The sequence below is a fragment of the Mustela nivalis genome (genome assembly GCF_964662115.1).
Source record: "Mustela nivalis genome assembly, chromosome: 14".
Taxonomy (NCBI): Eukaryota; Metazoa; Chordata; class Mammalia; order Carnivora; family Mustelidae; genus Mustela; species Mustela nivalis.
The window spans coordinates 71,319,887-71,339,473 of NC_139033.1; the positions used below are offsets into that span (position 1 = coordinate 71,319,887).

The 19,587-nt window shown below is 40.0% G+C and overlaps 2 long non-coding RNA genes across 2 annotated transcripts in view; one reads left to right on the forward strand and one right to left on the reverse strand.

Annotated features, from left to right (window-relative positions):
• The window catches only part of LOC309848008, a 28,398-nt gene extending 10,625 nt beyond the window's left edge, over nucleotides 1-17,773 (forward strand). The window contains exon 2 of the long non-coding RNA XR_014302784.1: nucleotides 16,867-17,773. This is a non-coding gene — a long non-coding RNA (uncharacterized lncRNA). The remainder of the gene's footprint in view (nucleotides 1-16,866) is intronic.
• Nucleotides 252-19,507, reverse strand: LOC309848009. The gene is made up of 3 exons (XR_014302785.1): nucleotides 18,358-19,507; nucleotides 17,420-17,482; nucleotides 252-455 (listed from the first exon to the last, which is right to left on the reverse strand). It is a non-coding gene; the product is annotated as an uncharacterized lncRNA (long non-coding RNA).
• Nucleotides 19,508-19,587: the final 80 nt, after the last annotated feature.

Below are 19,587 nucleotides of genomic sequence, written 5' to 3' on the forward strand. Positions count from 1 at the left end.
CAGGGGGCTGGGCTATATGCATTTCCCCCACTTCCTCTAGCAACAGAATTATCAAATTTTAGATTAGCACATGGCCAGTCAGCCAAAGGCTATATTTCTCAACCTCCTAAGCAGCTGGGTTTGACTATGTGACTTGGTTCTAGTTCATGGGGTGTGAGAATTCATACATACCATACATTCTTAAGCTATTAAAAGAAATAGGCATGCTTGCCCTGTTCCTTTCTCTCTCTCCAGGGTCTGAAGAGGTGATAGGTGGCAAGAGCTAAAGCAAGCATCTCAGATTACAAGAGAGCAGCCACAGGGTACTGTGGCTGGTTGACTCTTAATTTTGGCTCAGGTGATGATCTCAGGGTCCTGGGATCATGCTCTGTGTTCAGCTCCTTTCTTAGTGGGGAGTCTGCTGGAGATTTCTCTTTGGCCCTCTCCCTCTGCTCAGGGCCTCTTGGGCTCTCTCTCTAAAATAAATAAATACATTGTTAAAAGAAAAAAAAAAAAACAAGAGTGCAGCCAGGGTGGAGCCACAAAATAGGTTAAGTGAGGTGACCCTCAGCACCTCAGAGCTGCCATATTACCCCCCTGAAATGCTTATATTCAGACTGACACAGAGAGAAATAAAGTTCTTTCTTATTTATTTGGGCCTTTGTTAAAACAATGAAAGCTTATAATCTAATTAATGCAGGTTTATGTTCAGGTATCATCTCATTACATTGTACCTCTTTTTCTTAATTGTAATTCTTTTTATTATAAGTAGCCAATCAGTAATAATATGAAGAATATCTGGGAGAAATAATATGTAACAAGTTTACTCTAATCCAAGGACTGGAAGTTCAACCAACCCTTGCAGGATCTAAAACAGGAATTAGAGAAGATATCAGGAAAATGGGGTTATTCTCACCTCTGCTTCTATAGAGCAGATTTTCTCTACATGGGTTGGTATACGACCCAATATAATTGAACTGGCTCCAACTTTACTTCATTTCCTAACAGAGACAGAATGACACCACCTTTCTGATTCCAGAGTTCCCACGATAGGGAATCTGGCCCAGCTTTGGCTAGGGTCTACTTTAATCAGGCATCCTATAGACGGGTATTAGAGAAGAAAGTTCTTAGAAAAGGTTGGTGTCGGGACGCCTGGGTGGCTCAGTTGGTTAAGCAGCTGCCTTTGGCTCAGGTCATGATTTCAGCATGCTGGGATCGAGTCCCACATCGGGCTCCTTGCTTGGCAGGGAGTCTGCTTCTCCCTCTGCCTCTGCCTGCCATTCTGTCTGCCTGTGTTCGCTCTCTCTCCCTCTCTCTCTCTGACAAAAACAAACAAACAAACAAACAAAAATCTTGGGGCGCCTGGGTGGCTCAGTGGGTTAAGCCGCTGCCTTCGGCTCAGGTCATGATCAGGGTCCTGGGATCGAGCCCCGCATCGGGCTCTCTGCTCAGCAGGGAGCCTGCTTCCTTGCTCTCTCTCTCTCTCTCTTTCTCTCTGCCTGCCTCTCTGCCTGCTTGTGATCTCTGTCTCTCTCTCTCTCTGTCAAATAAATAAATAAAACCTTTAAAAAAAAAAAAAGAAAAGGTTGGTGTCAGCTTCATAGATAACCTATGGGTCTAATATATAATTAATTTATGTTTCTATCTTCTGCATTATATTTTGTTGTGAGTTGTAAAGAAATAGGAACACCTATTCATTACTGGTAGAAATGCAAATTTGCATTGTGAAGTGGAATTTGGCAACATTTAACAAAACCACACGTGTTTGACACAGCAACTGCACTTCTAGGAAGTTGTCCTCGGGAAACATCTTCAATACTATGAAAATACAAAATACATATGCACAAGACTGTTCACTACCAAAAAAAAACCTGTTCACTGCAAAGTTGTTTGTAACAGCAGTCTAAATGTCCAAACATAAGAAAGTAATTCAAGTATGGTGCATCCATACTATGGAGTACTATAAAACTATTAAAAAAATAAATAAATAAATAAAGTTGATCTCTATAAACTGATATGGAGAGATTTCCAGAACATATTTCTTTTTTTTTTTAAGATTTTATTTATTTATTTGACAGACAGAGATCACAAGTAGGCAGAGAGGCAGGCAGAGAGAGAGAAAAGGGGAAGCAGACTCCCTGCTGAGCAGAGATCCCCATGTGGGGCTCAATTCAAGGACCCTGGGATCATGATCTGAGCCGAAGACAGAGGCTTTAACCCACTGAGTCACCCAGGTGCCTCCAGAATATATTTCTTAAGTGAAAAAAGGAAAATACAAAAAATATCTATGGCAGTCCACGAAATGAAGTCCACAACCTGAGAGTCCCTGAGATTTTCTGTGAAGTCAAACTCTTTTCCTCATATTACTTACAAAGTCATCACTTGTCTTTTTTCACTATGTTGGCATCTCACTGATGGTACAAAAACAATCAGGGTAAAACTACTGGGGCCACTGTAAACCAAGCTTGTGACAAGGACACTTTACTACAACATACTCTTGGGAAGGGGTGGGGGAGACAATTTCACCTTGATGAAGCAGTAAAATTTGGTAATTTTATTTATTTTTATTTTTTAAAGATTTTACTTATTTATTTGACAGAGAGAGACACAGTGAGAAAGGGAACACAAGCCCGGAGAGTGGGAGAGGGAGAAGCAAGCTTCCAGCTGAGCAGGGAGCCCGATGCAGAGCTCAATCTCAGGACCCCGGGATCACGACCTGAGCTGAAGGCAGATACTTAACAACTGAGCCAATTTAGGTTCCCTTAAAATTGGTAATTTTATTGAAACTTGACCCTAAGGACATGTCTTTTCAATATTTTGTGTGACTAAAGGGGAAATATACATGAATTACTTCTGATGCACACAGAGTGTGATGGTTATCTCAAGGAAAAGTATTTCTGCTGTTGTCTGAGTTACAAGCTGAACTAGCCACTTTTTCATGGAACACTATTTCTACTTGAAAGAACAAATGACAGACAAACTATTGTTATTCAGACATGGATATCTGATAGTTTTGTTTAGTTTTGTTTTCTCAGAAATGACTGAAGTGAACCTATTTCTTCAAGCAAAACAACTGATAGTATATATTACTAGTGGTAAAATTCAAACTCAAGTCAAAATTAGAATTTTGAAAAAGTCCCACCCACTACCATGGGGTTTTCAGCATACTAATTTCAGCTTAAAGATTTTTCTGATGAATTCAGAGATGATATTAAATCAAACAATTTTTTATTCATTCTGTACAATGCAATGTATCAACATTTGGGAGATCCATATATTTAAGTGAACCATAATTTTCCAAATGACTAAAGCATGATGGTACAAAATCATTCATGGTTAAAAAATACTATTGGGGCACCTGGGTGGTTCAGTCGGTTAAGTGGCTGCCTTCAGCTCAGGTCATAATCCTAGGGTCCTGGGATCAAGCTCAGGCTCTTTGCTCAGGGGGAAGTGTGCTTCTCCCCTACCTGACATTTCACCTCCTTATGCTTGCTCTCTGTCTCTCTTGCTCGCCCTCTCTGTGTCATATAAATAAGTAAAAGCCTTAAAAAAAAATTCTGTCAAAGAATAAAGTAGATCCATAGATTTTAAGGTAAGAGGATTTTTTTTTTAATGTAAGAGGATTTTTAAAAGTTCACTGATAATGGCTTCAGATTCCACAAGGCAACTAACTTTTAAGAAACTATCACTATTGTGTTTTAAAGTAATATCAAAGAACATGCACAATACTTGAAAAGACTGTTAAAATACTCTTCCCTTTTCCAAAGACATGTCTATTCCCTTTTCCAAAGCTTTTCTTTTCATGCTTCTATCAAAACAATATAACTGCAGGAGATCACTTGAAGAAGCAGAAAGAGAATTCAGCTGTATTCTATTAAGGCAGACATTAAAGAGATTTGCAAAAAAAAAAAAAAAGTAAAACAATACCACCTTCTTTCTGTTTTTTTATTTGAGAACATGGAGTAATTTTTCACAAAAATGTAATGTGTTTACATTCCAGGAGCTTATTATTGTTAATTTTAATTGAACTAGTAAATGTTTTAATAATTTCCCAGATTTTAATTTCTGATGTAGTAAATATAATGGATACCACCCACATAAACAAAAGCTCTTTGCTTCTTCAATAATTTTTAATAACGCAAAGAGACCCTGATATTAAAAAGTTTGAGAACTGGTTATCTATAGTATACTATCATATAATAAAGAAATATACATATATCTACTTATTTTTTTGCAAAAAGAAACACAGGAAGGAAACACTAGAAATGAATAGTCTTGGTTACCTAGAGGAGTTACCTACATGGTGGGAGGAACTTACAGGACTGACCCTTCATTAGGTAAATCTTATACTTAGTATTGACTTTGGAACCACGCTACTGTTTTTGTGTCTTTTTAAGATTTTATTTATCTTGACAGAGAAAGAGAACACAAGTAGGAGGAGTGGCAGAGGGAGAAAGAGAAGCAGACTCGCTGCTGAGTAGGGAGCCTTGCGTAGGTTTCAATCCCAGGCTCCTGGGTTCATGACCTGAGCCAAAGGCAGATGTCTAACTGACTGAGTCACCCAGGTGCCCCAACGCTACTGTTTTAAATACGAAAAAATTATGATAAAATCAAAAGAATATGGGGCAACCATAAAATAGAATATAAATTTTAAAAATAAACCTAAATGCATTTCAAAAGAATAAGTCACATTGAACAGGATGGAATGAAGAACTAACTCAAGTAACTTTTGAACATAGTATTTTGACCTTATACCCTCAGACTATAGAAAAAAAATGAATTTTAATAGTAGGTTTATTCTTTACAGAGGTGTGGTTGATATATTCTAGAATTGAACATGTGATAATTGCTTAAGAGTAAGGTGACACAGTTTCTCCCTGTCAGAGAAGAGAGTTACAACTACGAAAACTAGGAAGACTGAAATGAGTCTTGCAGTATCGGACTGAAACCATGAACTCATGGTTTTCAGCATATGGTGACAGGTGTGTGTGTGTACACACATGTCCACCTCTACCCTCTCTGACAGGTCCTAAAAGTAATGATACTTCAGTAGTTATAAACACACCTAGAGCCCAGGTCTTGGTTTCTAAATACCTTCTCTACTGAAAGTAATTAGCATTTCTTGGAGAAATAATTGGTATCAAAGCTAGAACAGGAAAATCCGTATGAGTCTGGAACATTTTCCCATGCCAGAAAAAGAAAAGTCCTCAAAAAATGACAGAGTCAAGTCAAAAGGATATGGGAGTCAGTTTGAGGTGCTCCCACTGGCCAAATATGAGACCATTTGAGCATCAAGATAACAGCGATTGGTTATAACCCACTGAATAGGATTTCACAAACCTATACTGATATAAATACACAAGCAAACAAACAAATGGGGAAGGAGCAGCTCTCAGTAGAACAGTAGTAGAAGGCTAATATTAATAGAATGCCAACAAATAAATGCAAAAGAAATGGTGTTAGAAACTGGTAAATAAGGGGGTGCCTGGGTGGCTCAGATGGTTCAGCGTCTGCTTTCGGCTCCAGGTCCTGGGACTGAGCCCCACGTTGGGCTCCCAGCTCAACAGGGAGTTTGCTTCTCCCTCCCCACCCTGCCTCTCCCCCTGCTTGTGCTCTCTCTACCTCCCTCTCAAATGAATCAATAAAATCTAAAAAAAAAAAAGAAGAAGAAGAAGAAGAAGCAGCTGGTAAATATGATGGTTATATTTGATTCAAGCTAGAATCACAGTGGATTGACACCATCTTAACCAAGTAATTAAAATTAGTATTACCAGTAAGGGGACAAGTCAACATTGAAATTCTAGTGCCACCTAATACAATGTACTGAGAAAGGCATAATGTCACTTTTGCTATATATCTATCAAAAATGCACAGCGCTATCTAATTATGAAAAAAGGTGAGGCAATGCCAGAGTGTGCTATTATAAAATAACAGGACTTACTCTTCAAAAATGGCAAGGTTGTGAATGACAAAAACCATCTGTTCCAGATGAAAGGATACTGAGTAAACATACGTGCAATTCTAGATTGGGTCTTAGCCTAGAAATTTTTGCTTCTTATGAAAAACATTCTTTGACAACTAGCAAAATATGAATCTGGTCCGTATTTAGGGTAATAGCATTATATCAATATTAGTTCCCTCATTTTTTCTTAAAGACCCATTTATTCCTTTGAGAGAGACAAGGTAGAGGGAGAGAGGGGAGGAAGAGAGAATCCTCAAGCAGATTTCCCATCAAGTGCAGAGCCTGATGTAGGGCTCAATCCCAGGACCCTGAGATCACACCCCAAGTCAAAACCAAGAGCCGGCCACCCAACTGACTGAGCCACCCAGGTGCCCCATTAGTTTCCTAAGTTTGATCATTGCATCATGTAAGGGGATGTCCTTGTTGTTAAGAAATAAACACGTGGGGGGTGCCTGGGTGGCTCAGTGGGTTAAGCCGCTGCCTTTGGCTCAGGTCATGATCTCAGGGTCCTGGGATCGAGCCCCGCATTGGACTCTCTGCTCAGCAGGGAGTCTGCTTTCCCTTCTCTCTCTGCCTACCTGTGATCTCAATCTCTCTGTAAAATAAATAAATAAAACCTAAAAAAAAAAAAAAGAAAAGAAAAGAAATAAACACGTGGGCGCCTGGGTGGCTCAGTGGGTTAAAGCCTCTGCCTTCGGCTTGGGTCATGATCCCAGGGTCCTGGAATCAAGTCCATCATTGGGCTCTCTGCTCAGTGGGGAGCCTGCTCCCCCACCCCCATCTCTCTGCCTGCCTCTCTGTCTACCTGCGATCCCTCTCTCTCTATCAAATAAATAAATAAATAATCTTTAAAAAAAAAAGAAGAAGAAATAAACATGCAAGTACTTTGAGCTCAAGGTGGCAACATAACCTGAAACTTATTCTCAGTTGATTAAAGAAAAAAGGGACATATCTGTGGGAAATGATTGTGTGTGTGTGTGTGTGTGTGTGTGTATAAAATGAACCAATCCTGAAGAATCTGGGTGGTGAAGCGTATATGGGAGTTATTTGTACTATTCTAACCACTTTTTTGTAAAGTCAAAAGTATGTTTTAAAAAATCACAAAACAAAAATAAATGAGAAAATTAGGATATTCAGACACAAGCTCTAACATGGATGGACCTTAAAGACATTATACTCTGTAGATTAAGTCTCAAAAGCACAAATATTGTATGATTTAACTTATCTGAGGGACCTATAGCAGTAGTCATAGAGACAGAAAGTAATAGAGAGGTTGTGAGGGGCTAGGGAGAAGGAGGAACAGAGAGTTAGTGTTCAGTGGGTAGAAACTTTCAGTTTAGGGTCATGAGAAAGGTTCTAGTGCTGGAGATGGTAGCCCAGCATAGTAAAGGGGCTTAATGCCACAGAACTGTACACTCAAAAGGGTACCCTGTATCATTTTGCATTATGTATAATTTACCACACATACAAAAAAAAAAGTAAATGAAGGTTGACAGCCCCAGATTTCTACTTTAACCCTACAATACCAGCGCTGCTTCCCCAGAACTGATTACAAACTGCAGATTCTTTCAACAAAACATTTAAGGAACAGCCTCCTTCCAGACCAGAGGTCTTGTAACATCCTGACAATCACAGTAAGAAATGGCCTATTTAAGTAATAGTTAAGAGCTGGCTCAGGAAGTAATCTCAGTCACTGGAGTAATGAGCCAACAGCCCATCTGCAGGCATCCCAAGGGCGGTGACCAAAAAACCAAGCATCCTGCCAACCTTTGCCTGTTGCACCCTTTGACCTCTGCCATATAAAAAGGAAAATTAAAGCGAATTGAAACGGCTGACTTGTCTGAGTTCTGGCACTGGCTTGGCCCAAAGTAGGCCCACATTCTCATCTAGGTTATTCATTATTCTTTTATAGTATCAACAGTGGTAAAGTGTCTTCCATACTTGAAGTACTTGTAGTAGTTGCCTGTACAGCATCAAATATTAAGGTGCCATAAATCTTGTCTTATTTTTTAGAAACTTCGAGTACCATGTGAAAAAAATCATTTCCCTTTTTCACAGCTACAGTGACATTTAAGGCCTTCCATCTTTATTTATTTATTTTTTCCCAAGCCTTCGATTTTTAAAAACCCCTTTAACCAGACTCTTTGCCTCTAATTCATTCTGGAGAAAATGGCAAACTTTGTCCTCCAAAAGTATTGCCAAACAGTCACCATTCCCTACAGAAGAAGGCCCACCCACCTCAGCCTAGCAGTTTGGCCTCAATATGTCTTTTAAGGTTTACCTTCCATGTATCTGCCAAATTAGACCACTGAACCTTAGAATGAATCCCCCAAAGAGTACACCCATTTTCAAGACTTTAAATATACATTGGTGAGTTGTTCTCTCACCAGCTTTGAACACGAGATTTCCTTTTTTTCAAAACCTTGCCAATTCTACTTCCTTCAGCTTTTAGAATTCACTAAACAACTCGTCTTTTTTCCTCCTTTGAACTCCTGGGCACATTCATCTATTGTTCTTTGCTTACTTAATTTTCACAACAGCCAGCTTCACACTGTACACATAGTGAGCACTCAAGAATATTTGTCAATATTTGCCAAGTGACTTAATATCACTATTTCATTCATGCATAACCTCTCATTGTACCTAGAACCTGAGGCCAAGGTCTTTTCTTTAACTAAAAAAAATAACACCTACTGTTTTTTGTGATGATAAAAGATAAGTCCAAGCTCACTGCAGGAAAAGCTACAAGAGGGCCCCTGGGTGGCTCAGTTGGTTAAGCATCTGCCTTTGGCTTTGGTCATGATCCTACTAGGGTCCTGGGATAAGCCCCGCAGTGGGCTCCTGGCTCCTTCTGCTTGCCCTCCCCCTGCTCTCTCTGTCACTCTCAAATATTCGAATAAAGTCAGGAAGGAAGGAAAAGAAAACCTGCAAGAGAGAGGGGAGGCATAATCTCACAACTTGGACACTGACACTATTTTACATTGAGAGTGACGGACTTAAGGCAACAGATAAAGCTGAATTCTAGACATACACAATTTTATTTTTGTTTAGTTTCTGTGGACATTGAAATTGTGTCTGGAATGGATGAAGGTTAGAGTGTAGATCTAGAGGACCCCAGCTAAAAGAATATAAATCTCCAATTTCCTTGACCTGGAAGAAAGAATACAAACTCCTGAAAGTCCTCCAAGCTTTCTGGGCTTTATTTCTCAGAACAATCCGCAGCTTGGACAACTGCTCTGTGTGAGTGACGGGCATGGGGATGGAGGGGAGGCCTCTAATCCTACAGCTAATCAGCTAATCGATGAGGAATGAATGTCAACTTCCCATTCGAGCATTGAAGGTTTTTTTTTTCCCAGCTTAGACAGCCTGTTACCAGATAAGGATTCTTTAACAGTAACTTCATTAAACTTTCTTTTCACGGCTTGAAGTTGCACAAACTAAATTTGTGTTATTATTCTCCCTGGATCAGAGTTTTTTGTGTTTTTCATGCAAGTTACAATTTATAAAATAAAATACAGATTTTGGAGAAATGAGAAAAGCAAGTGTACATTTAAGTTCTATTGGAGAGAAGACTTTTCCTAAACAATATCATTAGTATGAAAAACAGAGACTTTATTTTATGAATTGAATTTCAACTACAAAGAAGGGCCTGTATCTCAGACTGTGGCGCGAGGTGGGGGGGGTCTCAAGAATTCTTGGAGGCTCAACAAAATGTCGACAGAAGGCAAAGCACTGTGCTTACAGAATCATTAATCTGTTTAGAAAATGCACTTTGTAATCAGACAAATACGAAGTGACAAGTGACTGATGAAGGAGAAGTTTGTGTAGGCTTTTTCCTATATTCTTTCCCATAAAAAGGCTGGTAGGTGAACATACGATTTTATTAGATGAAAACAAAGTGAACCTAACTCATGAAATCTAGACCCTTTTGTGAAACGGTTGTTTTGTTTAGTTTTTTAAACTTAGTTTTAAAACTAAGGGGCGCCATGACTGACTCTTCATCCCAGGGTTGTGAGTTTGAGCCCCCACACTGGGCGTGGGGCCGACTTAAAATTTAAAAATAAATAAAATAAAATAAAAATAAATGGGATTCTTGTGAAGTACAAAATATTTAGAACTCACCAATTTCTGATTTCCAGCGAGGGATAATGTGTCCAAGAATTATGAGACAGACAGAAAGAGAAGGAAGAAGGCAAAGGAGAAAGGTGGGTGGGGGGGTAAAAACAGTTCAGCTACTTGAAATTCTACTTTTTTCAAACTTTATGGTCAGATTGTCATGATTCTACCCTGTGGAATAAGGCCTGGATGTGTTTTCATGTTACCATCTGGCTGCACTGGCTGAAAACAACTCCACACTAGACGTATCAAATCTTTCTAGACTTTCCTCCCCCATCTCCCTATTCTTGTCTCTCACATACACAGGACACACCCAAGGAGGAAATAATTGCCTTAAACACCTTTGTAGCCATTAGTTTTTTAAACGTAATTTATTTCTTTACGCCCAATACAGTAAAACAGTAGTTCTAGAGATCTCAAAGTGAGATACTGATTCGATGAACATGTTGCCTGAACCAAAAAAAAATCAGAGGACACGTGGTCTGACTGTTCAACTAGGAGAAATGGCAATAACTATTTGAAGATAGAATTGTCCAAAAAAGAAAATTTACCTCAGTTATGGCCCTAAAAGAGGCTAGGAGAACTAACAGCCTTAAAATGCCACCTACAGATAAGATGTAATTGTTTTCCCTGGCAAGAAGAAAATGTTTAATGATAGCAAAAGAAATAACTAGAAAGGAAGGTACAACAGGGCATCATTCTGGGACTTCTTCTTAGCCCCCTTAGTACACGAACCACTTAGACTAGGGAATGAAGAGTTACCAGCCAGAACATTAACTGTAAGAGCTTATCCAGAAATGATATGATGTCTGGTATTTGCTTCAAAACAATACAGGAGAGAAGGGAGTACGTGAGTATGAAGCCAGAGCGGCCTTGGGCTGATAACTGTTGCATCTAAGTGATGGGGATGTGAGGATTCATTATACTAGGATCTCCATATTAGATATTTAAATTTTTCCGTAATAAAAAGTAAAAAAGCAAAACAAAGAAAGACATTCTAGGCATGACAAGAGTCTTTGTTTCTGAGGTCACCTGGCTATTTTTAAGATCTTTTAAAAAACTGTATTCGGTACTAGTACACTTGAGTGTGGACTGTTGCCAAGCTCAAACAGAAGGGGAGAGAAAAACAGGGACAGATTCAAACATTTATTTCACCTTGAACAGGAGACCTGATCATCTACCCTGTAAATGTGTTGCTGAGGACAGCTCCCAAAACGGGTTGGAAAAATAAAATAAAAATATATCTAAGTTTTAAAAATAAAGTATATCCAAGTAGCTTGGACATGAGGATGTTTTCCTGCCTTTTATGGTAATATGGGAGAGTTGTTTTGGCTTTTTCATGACATCCTGTGGAGGCCTGCTGAACACTTCAGGAGATAACAGATTGTTCCCTTGTTCCCAAATATGCCAGAAGAGAAAGCCTTGACTTAAATGTTCCATGCCTTTCAGGGGATATGCTGACTCCCTCCCTCCACTGATAGCATGTATGAATTTGTTTTGTGGGAAAGCATCTTGCCCTATTTTTACATGTTGGAATACTTGGCCAAATTTTCTATAAAAATTACCTGCATTGGGATTAACCTTTCTAATTTTGTAGATTTGGTCATCTAGTTCAACAATGTAAATGGTTTGACAGCCTTTGTTATTGTGTCCTGAAAAAGGCAATGAATAATGAGCTCCCAGGGTGTCACTGGGGGTTATTCTCACTTGCTAATGTTTAACCACCCATGGCTCCTGGCCTGCAGAGCCAGACTTAAAGGCCCCAAATACAACTTCATACTTCTATTTTAGATCCCTGCTTATTTTTTATATAGGAGCTTCAAAAATCCCCTCAAACTCAAGCCAGGACAAAACCTCAATGTCCAATAAACGGGGAGTGGTACATAAATTATATCCCCAGTTGTAATGGACTATTATTTGGTCATTAAAAATGATGATGGTGGACATGTTTCCAAGAAATGTTAAAAGAAGTTCTTAAGAGAAAAGGGAAATAACACAGGTCAGAAACTCAGACCTACATAAAGGAAGAGCACAGAAGGAGTAAATGATGATAAAATAAAATGATGTAGGCCCCCTGCACCAGCCTATAATGGGGTACTTGCCTCTCTAACTCCATTTCACCTCTCTCTCTCTTCTCAGACTTGCACAAAAAAGTACAAGATGAAAAAAAGTAAAAGCCCCTTTATTGTGCATCTTATTCCCTTCCTTTTCTTCCTTCCAAAAGTAGCCATTGTGAATATTTCCTTGAGCTAATATTTGAGTTTCATTCCCAAAAATATAGGCATAAAATATTTTACACAAAAGGGATAATTGTTCTGTACCCTGCTTTAAAAGACCTTATCAATATATAATTAATCTTTAATATATTAACCTTATCATTATATATTATTAATTAGTCTAATATACTATTTTTTAAATTTTTTAAACATTTTATTTATTTGACAGAGAGAGACAGCAGGAGAGGTAACACAAGCAGGGGGAGTGCTTGAGGGAGAAGCAGGCTCCCCACTGAGCAAGGAGCCCTTTGTGTAGCTGGATCCCAACACTCTGGGATCCCTACCTGAGCCAAAGGCAGATGCTTAATGACTGAGTCACCCAGGTGCCCCTAATTTACTATTTTTGTTCTAATGACTGCTACATGGGTTTTCATGGGTTTTTAAATCCAGATTCCTTTTTTGGGGGCGGGGGGGTGAACTGCCTACCTACAGACTTTGCCTAACTTTTTAAACACAGAGCTCTTCTTTTTTATAGTCTGTAGGAGTTCTTCATAAATTAGATAAATTGGTCTTGTGCCTCACATATGCTGCAAGTATTTTTTCCCACTTTCTTTGTTTTTGGAAAATGTATGGTGTTTTTCCTCATAGTTCTTTGAAGACACAAAATGTTTATAAATGTTTATATCTTTTATTGTCTCTTGATTTTATGAGCTGATTAGAGAGGCCTCCCTCACTCCAAGATCATATCTATGTCTTCTTTCAGAACAGGCTGTGTCAACCTTGGCACTATAGGCTCCGTGGGCAGGATAATTTTTGTATGGTCCGTCCTAGGCATGATAGAACGCTCAGCGGCATCCCCAGCCCCTATCCACTAGATGCCCAGTAGCATCCCCCTCCTCTCAGGTTAAGCTCACCAAACATGTTTCCAGAAGATTGTCCTCTGGAAAGAAAAATCACCACATGCATAGGATCCATATGCCTTGACAACCACTGTTCTAGAACACGCATAAGTGCCTTTTTAATTACTTTAACATTTAAATCTTTATTTTATCTATCTATCTATTTGTTTGTTTATTTTAAAGATTTTTGTTTTTATGTAATCTCCACAGCCAACACAGGGCTCAAACCCATAACCCGGAGATCAAGTATCACACGCTCTATTGACTGAGACAGTCAGGCACAGCATTTTAATCTTTGATTCAGGTGAATTTTATTTCTGTTCAAGAAGTGAGATTGAGACCCAGCTTTATTTTTAACTACGAGTAGTCAACTGTCCCAATTCAATTTACCCCTGCTCTGAAAAGACACCTTTGCCAAAAATCTAAATCTCCATATATAATCTAATGTGTCTCATTGTTCTTTGTTTTCTCTTCCTTTTTCTCTTGGTACAAAACTTTTACATTTTAATTATTATCAACTTCTAAATATACTTTAGGGGCACCTGGCTGACTCAGTCAGTGGGACATGTGACCCTTGACCTCCTGCTGTTAAGTACAAGCCCCACGTTGGGTAAGACATAACTTAAAAATAAAACCTTTAAAAATATAATATACTTTGATACTTGGAGGGGCTTCCCCTGCCCTCTTTCATCCCCAGTGCTTCTCTTTCAGAATTTCCCTGCCTACAGTGAACTCTTTAATTTTGATGAACTGTGGCAATTTTTAGAAATCCTGTTGGTATTTTAATGGAAGTTGCTTTAAATTTAAAGATTGATTTGGGGAAAATAAACATCTTTATGCCTTCACTACTGAATCTTGCTAGAAAGAATAAATTATATCTTTTATTTTACTTAAGTCTTCCTTTATGTCCCTCAGTAGGGTTTTAAAGTTTCCTTCATAAAACTCGCACATATTTCTTGTTAAATTTATTCCTAGATATTTCATCATTTTATTGCTATTATAAATGGGTCCTCCACAGCATTGGGAAGAGGTAATGATGATAAATGGAAACATGCGAATGAATTAACCCCTTGACGAAAGGAGGAGAAAGGGAATAAGTTAAAAACAAACGGGTATGATATTCTGAAAGTCTTATTCTTGCTGCATAAATATGGTACTTATTCCAAATGATACATATTTTTTAAAAATGGACACATCGCCTCCCTGCATTCATTACTGGTTCACCTAACCTTGTTCCCTCAATGTTAATTCACTCCTTTTAATTCTTTGTCAGATGAACAAAAGCGGACTGTTTCTTACTTACCTTTCTAAAAAAAAAAGAAGAAAGAACAACATGCAAACAACCAATATAATAAAATATTTCACAAAAGTTATGAATCAGGAAAAAGAAGAATTAAAAATTGCCAATGAATACATTAAAATGTGCTCACCTTCTCAAACAAAGAAATGTGAACCTTACAAAAGTTAGGTGCCGTTTATTTGCCCAGGTGACTGACGAACTGAAATTGATTGTTAATATGTAAAGGCGTAGAGAAAGAGGTTTTCTCACATACTTTTGGTGTGATTTTTAAATACGTAAGATGATTTAGAGGGCCATTTGGCAAGATCTATGAAAAACACATACCTTTGACCCAGCCATTCCACTTCCCAGGGACCCTACAAATGTACTGAAGCCCCCAGACCTCTGTATAGGAGCTGACATTCTGTTGAGACACTAGTTTACAGTGAGGAGACGTTCCCTTGATTTGGATGGTGAGCCCATCCATGTTCTCTCAATTGTCAAGTATTTCAAATATAATTGGACTATCTTTTTGTGCTTAGTTACAAACTAGAACTATCTAAATACTCATCACTAAGCAAATTGTTACATAAGTGGAAAAAAGCAAACTACAGAATATAATTATTGTTTGGATCATTGTCTAGGGATTCAGAGTGACAGGACAAATTATTTAACCTCCCCAGACTCCAACAACTTCATTTGTCAGATGGGGTAATAACAAGGAATACTTCTTAGGGTTGTTTTCCAGGAATAAATAAGACTAAATAAGTGAAATGTTTGGAAACTGGCTGGCATGTTATATTCAATAAATGTTGATTGTAATTATTGTAATCTTTTCATTAATGATTCTTATACTCTCATTTTATCTTCTTTCCTTTCCTTTCTTTCTTTCTTTCTTTTGCTTTCTTTCTAGAAAGTTCTATACTCAACATGGGGCTTGAACTCACCACCTTAAGATCAGGAGTCACATGGTCTATCCACTGGGCCAGCCAGGTGTACCCACTTACAGTCTCATTTGCATACATTATTTTGTTTAATAAATATTTATTGAGTATCTATGATGTATGAGGCATTGTGCTAAGTGCATGAAAATTTTCATAATGATCATACATTTTAGAAGGGGATCAAAGGAAAGTAAGTTAACAGTCAAATAAGCAAAATAATTAAAAATTGTGGTTATGGAAGAAATGAAGAAAGGGTTGAGCTGGATCAGTGGTTCTCAGCCAGACGTAATTCCTACCTCCCCATGCCACCACCACCATTTCCATCCCCTCTGGAGGACATCTGGCAATGTCTAGAGATGTTTGGTAGAGAGGGTACTACTGGCAAGTATTGGTTAGCAGTCAGGAATGCTGCTAAACCACGCACAGGACAGCCCCTGCAACAAAGAATTAGTCAGCCCCAAATGTTAACAGGGTTATGGCTGAGAAACCCTGAGCTAGGTGGTGACAGTGAGGGGTGAGAGGGATACCTGAACTTAGGTCAGAAGGTCAGAACTTAGGTCAGAGACTTCTCTGGGGTGACATTTAGGCCAAATTTTGACTGGGGAAAAAGAGCCAGACTTGCAGCAAGTGGTGTGGGTCCAACCTGGGCACAGAGGACTTAAAAACAACAAATAACAATGAAAAATTCCTTATATTAGTGTGTAGTGTACATATGCCCCCACAGAGAGTAAAGGGGGCAATTAGGAGGCCTTTACATTTTAGCTGTCTTGTTGAATTTTAGAGAATAGCTTTTTTTTTATTATTTAAAAATGGGGGCCGGGGGCTGGGTGGCTCAGTCCTTAAGCGTCAACCTTCAGCACAGGTCATGATCCCAAGGAGCCCTACACTGGGCTCCCTGCTCCACTGGAAGCGCTTCTCTCCCTCTCCTGCTGCTGTGTTCCTGCTCGATCTGCTATCTGCTCTCTCTGTGTCAATAAATAAAATCTAAAAACAATAAATAAAATAAATAAAAATGGGGGAGGGGAGAGTATAAAAAGCAGACAGATGGAAGACAGCCTCTTGTAAAACTATAGGTAGATTTCAGAGAGGGAGATCTTAGAGCATGCCCCACCTGTTCAGGAGGCCCTGGTGTATCATCTGTGGTTAGGCTCTGCTCTTCATCACATTCTACATCCAATGGACCTTCCCCCAAAGAATGACAGAGATCACCTGATTTAAAGCCAGATATCTATGTCCAATACTTGGTTTTATATCTTTTAGTTTTGTTGTATATGATGTGTTACTTATCTTGACTTTAAGGGGGAAAGAATAACCCACCTTACAGTTTGTGTATTAAATGAGATAATTTAAGGAAGTGTTTCATAAACTGGAAAACACAATATAGATACACGCTGTTGAGAATAAAAGGGAAAAGGCTGTGCTCAACTAATAATCTTTTTGCTTTGTTACCTTGATTCCAAACCCCCTGTAGGTAAAGAAAGATGAAGAATGGACTGAAGAGGGGGAAAGCCTGGGAAAGGAAGTGCAGGCCAAGAGGAAAGTGATTACAAACAGAAGTTGTAGCCCCAGTTACATTATTTATGCAACTAAGAGCAGGGAGAGTAATCCTGATGGGGTGGATAAAATCACCACAAGATGATTGTTATAGCCCAGGCCCTTGGAAAGACAATGGCCAGCTTCTCCAAAAGCAGCCCAAGAACCTCTGACCTGAGATGTCAAAAGTTGATTATGGAATTCTGGTGCAGTATTTGGAGCCCAGCAGTCTGCATATTTTATAAAAGTATCTGTTCTCCAGAGACTAGAAGCAAAAGGCATCCAGCCACTGTGTGAGTCATCATCCTTGCTGGATGGAAATCACTCTTTATCAATGGCTGTCCAGTAGATGGAGGAAATAAACACATTCTCTGATCACCTGAATATATATATATAACTGCACACTGTACACACTTTCCTGGCTTATTTGCCTTTCTGTTTCTTGCTGAATTTTTGCGTTGGAAGGGTTTGTAGGCTGTGGATTAACTTACCCAACTGTCTTTCTTGGCCCTGAGGCGGCTTCAAAAGATGACACCAAATGGAACTTTGTGTGCCTAGAGGGAAAAAATAAATAATGGTGAAAAACGTGTATCAGCGGTCTTCTCCAGCACCAAGCACCTTCTTTTACTCACATAATTTTCCAATTTAACGCTTATATGAATTCAGCAAGTAATGTGTAGCAAAAGGGAATCTATAGCATTTCTTTTAGCAATGGAAGGAAACTCAAAAGTCATTGGATCAGTTTAATCGAGAAGCCCGGCCTGGGACATTAAGGGACTGACAGAGCCAGAACTGAAACTTGTTTTTCCACCTTGAGAAAAGCAAATAAACAAAAAATATCCTAAGCAATTGCGGGGGTTTTTTGAGCCCACTCGGTCGGGGTTGTTTTCCTTCCCTGTGTTATGCAGACTCCAGGCACTCTCTTCCCAGAATGCAACAATCCAAAGCTCCAAACAAGTTTGAGATCAGCCTGAGGTGGGGGTGGGGGTGGGATGGGGGTAGGGGAGAGCCCTACACGAGCCATCACACGAGATGATGCCGGTGTTCCTCTTTGGTGCATCTCGTCAGATTTAATAACAGCTTTGATATGATTCGCTTGAGCAAAAGGTGAGCATTGGCCGGATCAAGCCGGCCCTCCAGCGAGAGGTGTTCAGTTCGACTGTTTTCCTCCTCGCAATTTGAAAGAGGCTTTTAATTCTCCCCGCTCTTCCCTCTTCCCCTGTAAAGTTTTTCTAGCTATGAAGTCGCTTCAATACTTGGTTTCCATGCCGGTTGCCTGAGAATCGCAATAATTAGCCAAGTTCACTTAGACGAAAAAGATACCTTTGTGTACCTAATGAGAGCCACCGCGTGGCCAAGGATAACCACGCAGAAGGAAACATTTTTGTCTCGCGCTTCTGTAAACGCGGAGGGGGAGGGTTAAGCCGACCCGAAGGCGTGTTTTGTGGAGTGGCTTCGAAAACGGCCGAGGCAGCCGAAGCAGCTTTCGAAGTTAGCAAACAAAGCGTCTCCCCAGTAACCGCCGGGTTCCAGACGAAGCTCCTGCCACTCAGACCGCGGAGTCGCCGCGTCGGCCAGCCCCCGGCTCCTCCTCCCTGCGTCTCCCCTCGCTCCTCGCTCCTCCCTCCTCCCAGTTCCCCAACGGATACAAGCCACCAATCCCAGCAACAAACAACCCTTCAAATGCAAGAACGCCGCGGCCCTCTAACGGGCGGCCCCCCACCCTCTCCCCGCCCCGCATCTGTCCTGCACTCGGGCGCAGCAGCTGATTCATCTCCAGCCAGGCCGGGGGAAGGAACTGTGCTCCAGCAAGTTGCAGGGTAGCTTCCAGCCTGGTGGTTTCCCCTAGGACCATGTTTCCCCCCCTTTGCCGTTTTAGATGTGTGTTCTCTTAGGTGCCGAGCAGGCGGCAAACCACAGAAGAAAAAAATCGTAAGGCTGCTGCCTTCTTAGAATGACGCTTTTTTCCTTGTTTATTCATTTTAAGTCCTGTAATTGGTAAAACCACCCAAGCTTTGTAAACTCTGGCCTTAATTCACTCTCGAGGCGGGGGTGTCTTTTTTTGGGAGGGCGAGTGGGTGGGAGGCTGGCTTTAATTTTCAGTGTAATCCTAAAACAGAGGCTCCAAAGTCTAGTTAGTCATCGTTTGGCTGCCTTAGTCCTCGGGTTTAACCTTATTTCCACGGAGCTTTTCCTGCCGGCTTCTCCATCGAGGTTACAAAACAAAAACAGCACAGAGCCGAAACTGGAGGCAGACTCGGGCGCTGACGTCTCTAGTAGTCTTATTTACGTTGTTGTTGTTGTTGTTGTTGGGTTTGTTGCTTTTTTTGTTTTGTTGGGGGGGGTGTTTGTTTTTTAGTGATGGGGAAAGCCATACAGTGGCATGCGACAGTTCCTCTGCCTCAAAACAACAGGACACACACGCGCGAAAACTAGACCCAGCGGAGAGGGCGGGGAGGGGGCAGGCGTTTCTTGAAGTCGGCCAAACAGCATCTGGTCTTTTAAAAGGGTAATATCTCATCAAGGAACTCCTGTTGGAGCCCTAACTCTCAACCAAAATAAACCAACAGGAACATGTGTTTATTCAATGGCTAGTTTCTGTTTGAAATACCCGAGGGGAGAAGGGGTCCCCTAACAGGGCTTAAGCTCTAAAAGTAGA